We start from the raw sequence: 12,579 nt of genomic DNA on the forward strand, positions 1-12,579 counted from the left end.
ATTCCAATGACTTGGGTGGTCTCTTCATCAATGATTTGGGTCATCATTTCAATACTTTGGTACCTCATCATATTAGGCCACATCAATTCAATGACATGGGTGCTCTTCATCCAAGGTCACATGATCATCATAGGGATGATGAGGAGTTCAAGGGTGTTAAGGATAAGATTACTTTCACTAAGTTCAAAGGGGAAGGTTCATTGAATGATGAATTTGAGGAATGGATCAACAAGATGGATATTTACTTTGAGCTTAGCCCTCGTAGTGATAGGGATAAGGTGTTGTTAGTTGGAAGGTTATGCTCATGCACGGTGGTTATGAAATCACTGTTTGGGAGGATTTCAAGGGTGAGTTGAGAAGGACATTCATTTCAGCCCTCAATCAATGAAAGATGGTGGAAAAATGGGATAATCTTACTCAAACACACAATGTCAAAGACTATATGCACAAGTTCATGAAGCTTTCACTTCATGTGAAGGGTTTGAGTGAGGGTTACAAATTGCAGAAGTTCATCAAAGGTTTACAAAATAGTATAAGAGTTCATGTGCAAACTCAAGGACCCAAAACCATCAAGGAGGCTATGCTCTTAGTGGAGATCTATGAAGCAAAGTACAAAAATCAAGGAAATAGGGCTGAAATTGGCACTTCACATGTGGGAAAATCTTCAAGCGGTGGCACTGCTTATTCCGCTCCTCCAAAATTCCCAACCGTCTAAGTTGGTAGAGAAAATTTCAGATTTGGTATTTCTTTTCCTAAGTCTTCCAATGTTGATGGTGGGAAGAAATTTTATGCAAAGGAGGTTAGCAAGAGCAAGGTGATTGGTGAAGATCGTATCAATAACTTGAAGAGAAAGGGTTTATGCTTCAAGTGTAGGGAGAAATGGGTTAAAGATCATTGGAAAGTATGCAAAGCTAAGAAAATCACTCTTAGCATGACCCTCATCGAGTCTTGCAAAGATGGGGGAAAAGAGAAAGTGGAAGACTATGAAGAGTGCTTTGAATATACCAATGATGCAAATAAGTTAGAAGATGAGGGTGAGTTCCGTTTTGATCCGGGTGGGTCAAAGAAGGGAAATCATGATTATGATGTTGGATTTCCCCTATCTATGTGTGCTTATGATGATAAAGACCATGTGGCTACTTTGTGCAATTTGTCTAGTGATGCCTATGCGACATGAAAAGGTGCACATACATCGAGGCTCAAGGCATGGAAGAGTAGCACATGTTTTGGTTTATGGGGTGAGAGTACACATAGCTTTGTCAACAAGAGATCTAAGTCTCAAATTGCAGCCCATAGCTTTATCTTCGTGGAATCTCGCATGGCATGAAGTTCACATGGCTAATGGGGCAAAAATGGATTGCACATTGGTATGCAAGAATGTGGACTTGGTTCTCACAGGTGGTTATACATGCACAGCTTATTTACTTGTCTTGTATATGGGTCCCATTGATATCGTATTGAATTGTGATTGGTTTGCAATGCTTGGATTATTCCACATGAATTTACAGCAAGGGTATATGAGTTTCATGCATGGAAATGATGAGCTTATATTGACCGGAACTCATGTGCCAAGTTTCAAGATGATCAATGCAACACAACTCAAGAGGGAGATCAAGAATATGGAATGCATATATGTTTTACATCTTTGCAAGGAAGAAAGAAAAGAGGAAAAACAAGAAGTTATGCATGAAGGAATTGTTAAAGGAGTATGAAGATGTAACATGCAACATAATTATGCATAGATGTAGAATCCTGTCACACAATGTCTCACATCGCCTTCTTTATCCTGAGTTTCATGAGTCTTTAGTAATACACTTTATCACTTCACACTTTAAAAGATAAGAGAGAGAGATATATATATAAAAGAGTATGAAGATGTAACATGCAATAGAATTATGCTTAGATGTAGAATCCTGTCACACAATGTCTCACACCACCTTCTTTATCCTAAGTTTCGTGAGTCTTTAGCAATCCACTTTATCACTTCACACTTTAAGAGATAAGATATATATATATATATTTGTACACCTTATTGGGTCCCAAATTACCCACTAATGGACCCCTCTTATTGCTAGGAGTATTTTCTTTATTACTTTGAAGACAATGATGAGCCATCTTGTCACCATACACTATAGTGTAGAGTGGAGGTGACATTCCCTCCTGCTTAGCTTAGCTGGGTAGGTTCATGGCTTCCAAGTAGTCCAACAATAAATGGGGGTACTCTTGAAAGAACTCCTCATTTACCCAAATGGCTTTGTGGGTAGCTCGATCTCAGAACTTTGTGTAGAACTAATGGAGTCTTTGAGCAAAACCATGCTTCCAATGATGAAGAAGGATCTACTCAAGCCCACTGACTTCTTCTACTTCGTCTCAAACAACCACGTCTCGATGTTGTTCATCTGAAACATCAAAAAGCTCCCATCCAATATATGGTTTTAGATAAGAAACATGGAAAACATCATGCATCATTCAATTGTTAGAAACTTTTACTTCATGGAGACATCATTTAGTTTCTTGACTCTAGGAAAAGATCCAAAACTACAGAAAGAAAGCTTAGGACAATGTTTGCCCACTTGTTTCAATCTCTATTTCATGATATGCAAATAGGCCTTATCCCCTTCCTTGAAGTGGACATCTCATCTATACTTATTTGCCTGTCCATAAATTGAATAATGGCCAGGCTCAAAATTGAGGGCCTAACTATATTAAGTTCCAAACTCTATGGAATTGATAGACTGATCTTCTATGCTATCCAAGTCTTTTCCAAAGATCTTGAGAATGGTAGATTCCTTCATGGTCTAGATCTTGGTCTTTCTATTAAGAGGATAAGCCCGATTGGGTAATTCTTACCAGGGATGTACTTGATCATTCCTCCAAATTGGTGGAAGAGATGACTCCATCTGGTGTGTTGATCAATCCACTAGGTACTTGGCATTGTCGGGAGCTACCTAAGTGCTTGGTATGCTATGTTGCCTGTGAAAACTCATCCATAAAGAATAGGCTTCCAATGTTTGAGTGCTATGACTGCCTTTCTAGCTTGCCCTTGAAAGTCTTGGAAATACAATAGGGAAACTTGCTAGGAGGTTCTTCCCCAGGGACCAAATCAATATGAAGATCCTCAGGATAAGAGGTTGGGAAACTAGGCAAGATATTGACCCTACGTAGAATGTTCTGATGTCGAGAAATGAGATCTGCCACCGAGGGAATGAAGAAGAAGATGAGACAACTCTTATCGATGAAATAGAAGATGTTTAAGCATGAACATAAATTAATGTTCCTTCCTTTCCCTTGCAGATAGCTAGTTAGGCCTAGAGATAAAAAATCAAAGGCATGCCGAGAATGCTCCTATCCCCACAAATTCTGGCATGCTCAAGCAAATCTTTACTACAGATAGTAAAAGTGTCTTTCCCTCAATTGGGAATGGATTCATACTGGTAAAACCACTGGATTCCTAAGATCATGTCACACCCCAAAGAGGCGAGACAATGAAATCTCATTAAAATGAGACCTTTCAAACTTGAAAAGAAAACTGCTATGCTTTTTGAGAAATGTGGGTGCAGAGACCAGGTGTAAACCCGTCCATCTCTAAATGATAGGGCACTATTGTATATCTCATTTTGGTAGCCAACTGGGGAGAGATGAAATCCTCAGAACTACCCATGTCAAATAGGACTACAAAACTGGTGGCCCTTGGTAGAGCCATAAGCTTGGATCATGATTTTTTGTGTGGTTGTGGCCTCACCCTCTCCTGTTTAGCATCAACCACTATTAACCACTTTGGTTAGCATTACCTTTTGCGTGGCTACACTCTTTGTAATATATCTTTTGTAACAGCGTAATGCGCTGATTGTAATGAGACATGGGATGACCAAGCTTACGGCTTGTGTAATGCCAGTCTCATGAGGAATAGTTGTACATAGAGCTAGAAGACTAGGAAGACTAGTTTTATGCTTGCAATTGTAAATGGGCGACCGGCCATTGTAATTATGAGCTCTTGTATATAAGTCATTTTATGAAATATGAAAAGGGACAATCCCATTCGTGTCATTTGATCTTCCCTTCTCTCTCTCTCTCTCTCTCTCTCTCTCTCTCATTTGAGCTTGTGGATGCATGTTAGCTTGTGTTCTTTCTTGCTTACATGTTTGATTGTCGGTGTATGTAAGTAGGATGATAATGCCCTCATTTCTCTTCTTCTCTATCCTCTCTTTGATATCTACCAAGTCCCTTTTGCATGATAGTTGCATGAGGTGAAGGTTGATCTCTACATAGCTTCCTTACTTCTTTCTCTCTACCTAGCCATTAGATCTCTTCTTGGGTGACACAAGAAGAGGTGGAGTGAGCCCCAAGCAGCTTCACATCAAGGAGTTAACCCTCTTAGGTTTGGTCGAGTGCAAATCTTTAGATTCGACCCTTACATGTACCTCTCCTCTCTTCTCTTTCCTCCTTAAGTGCAAGGTAGCATGTTATCCTTAACATCTTTTGTGTCACTACCTACTGGGGAATGTATTTGGCTTAGGGTCCTCCACTCTATTCATTTTCTAGTGTCGTTGGTTAGCCTGGTTGTTGGAGTGTAAATCCATCGGGTTGGTTGTCTGATTTTGTGTTTATTTCTATTTTTTATATGTGGTGATTACCCAGAGCATTGAAGGTTAATCGAGCATCGGAGCATTGAAATCTTCATCGAGCATGGGAGGAGAAAGTAAGTGCTCTCACATTGCCCTTAACATTCATGCAAAACGTTGTTTTTTTGTTCCTTTTCCTTCAAGTTTGCATCTTAGTTTAATCGATAAGTTAATCTTAATTAAGTAATTTTTAATTATGCATTATAGGCACCAATAGATAGCTAGAGACTAGCTCTAGCTCTCTATTGCATTAAAAATATAAAAAAACAGTGGGAAAACACCTAAATTAGCAGGGATTTGAGGAGAAAAACCAGGCTAAACTGCATTCTGCTAGCTATTCTGAGAAGGGAACGTTCGTTCAGTTTATAGGCCATTGTCGTGGAACATCTTCCACGTATGTTACCTTCCTCATCTTACCAAATCTAGTAAGATTTTTTGACTGAATGTGGCAGTTGCATTAAAATTGGTAAGTGCATTTAATTGCATTAAAATTGGTAAGTGCATTTAATTGCATTCAATCAAGTGGGTGTAGTTGAATTACAGAATATTTTGGGGTGCTATCAGACCTACAGCTTTAAAGTCCCAGACAAATCTTAAAAATTCCCAAATCTGATAGTGCCATGGTCATTTTTTGAAAGTGCCACGGTCATTCCAAACATGACATGCCTGTGCCATTCCCGTTGCCACCGTATTCAAGAAGTGTACGCCCATTCCTTTCGCCTTTTGGAGAAAACGCCCATGCCGTTCAGCCTTTGGATGCAAACGCCCGTTCCATCTCAATCTTGAGTGAATGCCCGTGCCATCTTTGCCATGCTCGTTCCATTCTTAACCTAACTTGAACACTTGTTCCTTCCTTCATTTTAAAGAGAACACCTGTTTCCTTCTCATTTTTAAAAACAAATGCCCATTCTTGCAAGAAAACGTCCGTTCCACTTCAAAGGGTACAGCTATACCATTTCAAAAAAAAAAAAACATTTTCACAGAGGGATTGTGCTAGCAGTTCCACATTTCCATGCACCTACGATCTGGTAGATTGGCTCAAAATTACCCTCTTTTCAATGAAGTGAACTCCCCTGAAGCTCCTTTGCTCAATACCGAGTAGAGTCAAATGGTGCTTGTCTTTGATAGTACCACCCAAAGCGAAGACCACCCCAGCATGGGGATGGGGAGCTCCTGACCTCGAGATAGGAGAGCTTGAACATCAATGCATGGACAGACCATCTATCCAATAGCAAGATCCTACCTCTCCTACACATCCGCAGAGAAGCCTTGGTTTGAGAATTTGCAATTTTATCATAGGAAATACACAGCCGGAAGAACCTTAATCCAGGGTGAGAGGCATGGACCAACCGCAAGAAATCAAGCCCACTTTTTCTCTAGATCCTAGAGCAGAAGTGGGGAAAAGTGAAAGCCAATAGACCCAAACTAAACCACCAGTCTAGAGAGTCATGCTTGTCTCAAGTGTGGCTGATCATTATAGGGCCCAATGACCTAGACAAAACCTAGGGCCAGGTCCATCATCCCAAGGACCATAAATGTCTCACCAAAGAGAAAGGGTCTACCCAGGTCCTTCACATCAACTCAGTCTTCCTGTATATCAATAGTACTCACCACAACGAGTCTACCCTCCATACCACATGGGACCACAAGGGGCATGTGCTAACCCACCTATGAGACAAGGGCCTCTAATGGTATATTATTCTCCTTGCCCCACTCCTCCACCAACCATTCCTCAAACTATACCTGCTCCAGCCATGAAACCACAAATGTTGAGGTTAGCCATGGAAATAGGGAGGGAGTGGCAGTGGGCATCACACCCCCAGCACCAGTACAACCTGCACTTGTACTTATAGCAGAACAAACCCGCTAACATCTTGAAGCTTATCACTAAGTTTGATGGGATTGGAGATCCCATCCCACACCTGGAGATGCTTAATCAGATTTGTGAAGCCTTTGGCCTTGTAGAAGATCAAGTCAAGGTGAGGGCTTTTGGCCTCACCCCACTTGATGGCAAAGCAGGCCAATGGTTCAGGTCCTTGAAAGCAAGGACAAGGCCACCTTTGAAGATTTGAAAGAGGCCTTCAAGGTAGGATATTCTTGCAAGGCACGAGATGGAGCCCAGTGGAACAGTTGCGTAACATAGACAGAAGGAAGGAGAAACCATTAGAGATTACATCAATAGAGTTAGATATCTCCACTCACGTTGCAGTGCCAGAGATAAGTTGAGGATAAGTTCTCTGACAAAAGATTAATAGGGAGATTTCTAGAGGGTCTTGATGACGTGCCCTTACACAACTCATTGTATGCCTTGGGACACACCTCTCCTTTGAGCAATGTTGCAGGAATGCCATGTATTTGGAGGACAAATTCACGGGAACACGTTCCCAAGAACTTCATGAGGGCACATCAAAAGCTTCTTTTAACACCACCAGTACAAACCCTGATGGAAAAGGCAAGGAGTCCACATCAGGATAGCATGTAAAATAATTGGCCGTTGTTTAATGCACCAAATGACCCAACAATGGAGAGCTCTACCTCAAGCCTTGGCAACCAACACCAAGCAACCACTAGCCTTGCCAGCACCAGTGCTCCATAATGCACCTCAAATAGGCCAAGAAGTGACCCAAAGAGGAATCCTCATGGTGCCCTAAATTACCTTACCACCCTTGGTTCTTCCACCTCAACCCCCATTGCCACAAGAGTTGCACCACTTCGTCAGCAGCTAACTCTAACTGAAATCTTTGAACATGGGAATGAGTAGGAAATTCCAGAAGTTACCACTTATGAAACCCTAGAACCAACAAGCCCACCCTCTCAAATATTAAATCACTATGTTATAGAGGGAGATAAAATGTACCCGATGTACTTAGCAACCCCAATGTCGTGAGCCAGAGACATGAATAGGATGGTCAAACAATACCCATATAGTGCTATGATTGTGTCGGACCTCATCTAGTAGCTGAGTGTCCCAACTTGAAAGGGATGGGAAGTACCTCTATAGGTGCTTCTGCCTTGACCCCATTATGTTTAGGGTGTGGTATTGATCACATGTGTAAGGATTGTCCACTAAGACTTGGAACAATAGGAACGGCTCATGAAGCCGTTCCAAGCACCAGCCTTAACTTTTTGAGTGTTAGAGGCAGCTTCATTCAGAGCCATCCCACTTAACACTATAACCAAACTACAAAATAGGCAGAGGGCTGTAGCTCACGCTATAGTGGAGGCATTAACCTCACAAGACCAAGGCCAAGTAAGTGCCCCTGAACAAGCATGAGCTACTAGGCACTCAAGAAAGAAAGCCACAAAGATGGGTGAGAGCCAAGTGTTCAAAAGATTGCATGACAACTCATGCGTCTTCTTCTTCATCTGAAGAAGAAGATTTGCTATGCCCTGCCGCTCGAGCCAGCGAACCTATCAACATGCGCCAACTACTGAAAAAGCTCATTGAATATCCTAACCCCATAGAGGAAAAGGAGAGACTCTTAGTAGCAGCCCAAGAGTTAGTCCGGGAATGCCAAGTGCAAATGGAAGAAGTATGTTGGTAGCTATATTCTCTTGGGTTCTCTAGGTCCATTCTCTCAAGATTGCATGGGAGAATGACCCTTGGGAACAAGTGTCGATGATGATCTCCCTGATGCTTATTTGTTCAAATTGGACATGTTGCCCGAATGGAGCAAGGAAATATCCGATTATCTAGCTTATGGTTTTCCGCAAGAACGATCCTTGAACAAAGATAAAATACGGCAACTTATTAAGCTTACTGCACCTTATCAATTAATTGCGGGAGAATTATACAAGCTAGATAAGGACAATGTCCTAAGGAGATGCATGAGAGAAGATGAGCTCGTCAAGATTTTGGATGAAGCACATTCAGGGATAGGCGGAGGACATTTTGATGGAGAGATTATGGCTACCAAGGTGCTTCAAGTAGGATTATGGTGGCCTACGGTGTTTGGGGACGCCATAGAGTTTGTCAAAAGGTGTGAAGAATGTCAACACAATTTGCTATCCCACAACAAAGGGATAGGATGCCACTCATCCCTTTTATTGTAAGACAACCTTTCGAGAAATGGGAAATTGATTTTGTTGGACCTATTTGTACAGCGACGCATCTATCACAAGCCTGATATGTGATCGTGGCCACAGACCATTTCACAAAATGGGTAGAAGCCAGAGTCTCTAAGCAAGCTGATGCACGAACAACATCAAAGTTCTTATATGAGCAAATTATTTCGACATTCGCCTATCCATTAGAGTTAGTCAGTGATCACGGTTCATGAAAAATGTATTAGATGAAAGGCTAATCGATTTAGATAAGCTTGATGAAACCAGACTAATTGCATCGCATGTACTTATGGTCAAAAAACTACGAAGAAAACATTGGTTCGACAATAACTTAAAATAAAAAGACCTAGGAATGGGGGACTTTGTCCTCATATATGGTGTAGGGAGCACTAGAAAAAAGAAACTCAAGTACAAAGGCCTATGACCCTTTCTAGTGTGTGAGATCACACCTTAGGGGGTCGATTAGAATTGAGACAATTGAGGGAATACAAATGGAGGGTTACGACAATGGAAGCAAACTTAAAACATAATTTGGACCATTGACCCAAGAGATGCTCTTGCAAGAACATCTTCTAAAACAACGGAAGGAGCTCGTAGAAGAAAAAATCTAGTGAGCTTAAGAAGAGGCCAAGGCAAGGGAGGCCAAGGCCAAACATATACTCCAGAAGAGAATGTTACATGTAAACATGGCTTCACTAACTCTCCTTGACAAAGATGAACTAAACATTGAGCCAACAAGACTTAGGGTGGGAATCACACGGCTAAATGTCATGCAACGAGCATTGCATTGATAGATACAAGATCAAGTCATAACATGATCTCATATGAGACATGGGTAGCCATAGATAAACTGCACCTTGAAACCACCAATGCACAAGTACCCCCATTGGACAACTACGAAAGTTGAGGGATTTATACGTGTTAATGTTTCCATTAGAAATAATTCCTTGGTTGGAAAGGTCTTTGTCATGCCTGCACGTTCGATGGAGGAGGAAATGATCGTGGGAAGATCTTGGATTTGCACCAAAAACTATAATATCCAATGGGAGAAGAGGACATCACTACTGAATGAGGGACACAATGTCATTTTCGTACCATTATGGAGCCCGATAAACATAGGGAAGCAGACCATGATTGAGGATATAGAAACACCAAGAACGGTGACATCAAATCATGTAGCAAAAAAGGCATCAATTCCGTAATCCCTAGGCAAGAAGCAACCCAAGTCATAGGGTACACACAAGAATGGGTGCCTGAGGGTCAACTTGGAAACTAGCTCTACAAGGACGAGAAGGGCGTCAAATAAGGAATCAACAAGAAAGGTTCAAAGAGGAGACAAGAAAGGTTCCAAGAGGAATCAACAAGAAAGGTTCAAAGAGGAGACAAGAGACAGAAATGGTCTTCATAGGTAAGTTGGTGGTACTCCAAACAAAACAACACTCCACAAAGCCTTCGTAAGCAATGGATTCAAAAGGATTTGCTAATGACACAAGGTTTTTACCAGGGCAATACACGGCTGCACTTTCACCACGGAATTGCATTTCACGAAATTATCCCAGTTCACAGGATTACCCTTCATGACATGCAATTTCACGCTCTTAGACAATTTCATGGAATTCCACCATCTCATGGGATTACCCTTCATGGACTACACTTTCATGGAATTACCCCAATTCACGAGATTACACTTCACGGCCTACACTTTCACGGTGTTTAATCAAATCTTGACAATTTGGACCATGTTGTGTCATAGCACTTAAACCCCCTCAATTGCTCACACCACTAACACACTTCCCATCAAAATTAACCCTTACATCCAAAAAAGAAAAAAAGGAAAAGAAAAAAGAATTGGAGCTTCTCAAGTGAGCTTGGAGACCTCAAGGGACACAAGTTCAAAGCATTGGTAAGTGCCCTACGACAGTTGTGTTCTACTTCTCTTCCCTAAGGTGAATGCATTGAGTTCCCTCTTAGAGGTGTGGTAGCCCATAACATTTTTGGCACCGCTGCCGAGGAAACACCTTTGTTTCTTTCATCCTCTTTGAGTTTCAGCTCCCATTACATAAGATTCATAATTGCCTTTGCATTTTGGTAGTGCATTGTGTATGAAATGAATGAATAGTATTTGAGTGGAAGTGAAAAATTGTGAGAAATTAGTTGTTTTTGTTGTGTATTTTTTTGGTGGAGTGGTCTTGGAAGAAGGCTCCACTGTTGTTTCTAGTCAAGCACACCACCCCAATGACCTTTCCTGGAGAACTCATAGACAAAAGCTACCTTTGAAGTTCTAAAATTTACTTTGATTTCGGGCTACAACGTGGTAAACCATCGAGTGGCTTTGCCCGTCAAGCATAATATGAAAGCTTGAACCTTAAATGGGTAGCCAATAGTTCAAAAAGCTTCACAACATTGTTCAAACACTTGCATGAACTCATATAGGTCTGTAGAACCATCAAATTTGGATATTTCCTAGGCAACAGGTTTAAGAGCATCCCTTAAGCTATTTGTAGCTCCTTCTTGGCTTAGGACATTTTTCAATCCATGTTTTTTGTGCGACTCCCCTTCCTAAACTATTCATCGTAGAAAGAGTTTGTTCTCACTAAAGGATAAATGGAGTTGAGAAGTGTTAGGTTGGAATTAGTGTTCTGCAAGAGACTTAAGATTGCCAAAATTCGAGTTACTACAAGTGTGGTGAAACTTACAAAAATTGGACTTCACAATGCAAACAGGGCCTCTGGAAGCTTTTAGATAGGTTGTGATTCTTGAGCCAAAGGGTAAGCTCCTAACTTTTTAAAAGCTTCTCCCTACTCCCTTTTGCTATTCTAGGATCCATCCATCTTCTTTTGACCTTGTTCTTACATTGTGATTTTGCAGATTTGAGTGTTCACGACTATGATTTTATAGGTTTGCTCGTACACTGTGATCCTGCTCGTACATCGTAAACGTGCTTCTACGTTGTGAATGGTGTCGTGCTACATAATCATGCGCTCATACATTGTGATTTATCTGTATACCGTGAAAATCACCATGATTTTTACTATGACTGTAGAATCATGTCACTCTCGTATATCGTGATTTGTCTATACACCGTGATGATTGCAAAATCATGCTGATTTTTTTTCAAACCATAGAATTAGACCAATTGTACATCGTGATTTGTACGTATGTCGTGACTACAAAGTCATGCCAATTTTTGCTATGACTATAGAATCACAACAAATAAGATAAGATTTAATATTTTTGGCCTTGTAATCCCAAAAAATGCGGTTGAAATCTTGATCACGAGCATGACTACAAAATCATGATCGTGATTTTATCTTTTACCCAAAAACGCGATTTTACAAAAAGTTCAAAATTTGATTTTTGGGAAGTTTTTGATAATTTTGCTTGAACAAATTATCTAGTATGGATCCCCCAAGCATAAAGATCATGAATATATGTTCAATGGAGCTCAATCTACCCTTTCAACTCCAATTTTTAAAGATTTTTGTCTCTTGATTTCACTAATAAAAAAAAGAGTATTAGTAAAAATTAACACAAAAATCAAGAGTTTTATTTTGTTTTTTAAAGAAATTCTACCTACTATGAATGCTAACATGCTACCGTGCAATCAACTGCAACAATAAAAAAACCTAAAAATTAAGCATTGAAGATCTATGTTAACCCATAAAAGAGAGAAAAAAAGAGAGCAAAAACCACACCATTTCCACACAGATCTCCATCAATCCCACTCTCGCTCCACTTTTCAAGAGTGTGAGCAATGGGTGAATTGTATATTAGAGAAGAAAAAAGATAAAGCCAAGGGATTGCTAAAAATTAGCAAAAATCAAGAGTTTTGTTTTGTTTTTTAAAATGAAATTCTACCTATTATGAATGCTAGTATGCTACTGTAATCAAC

Source organism: Cibotium barometz, chromosome 7 (assembly GCF_041138505.1).
Source record: "Cibotium barometz isolate CiBa-2024 chromosome 7, ASM4113850v1, whole genome shotgun sequence".
NCBI lineage: Eukaryota > Viridiplantae > Streptophyta > Polypodiopsida > Cyatheales > Cibotiaceae > Cibotium > Cibotium barometz.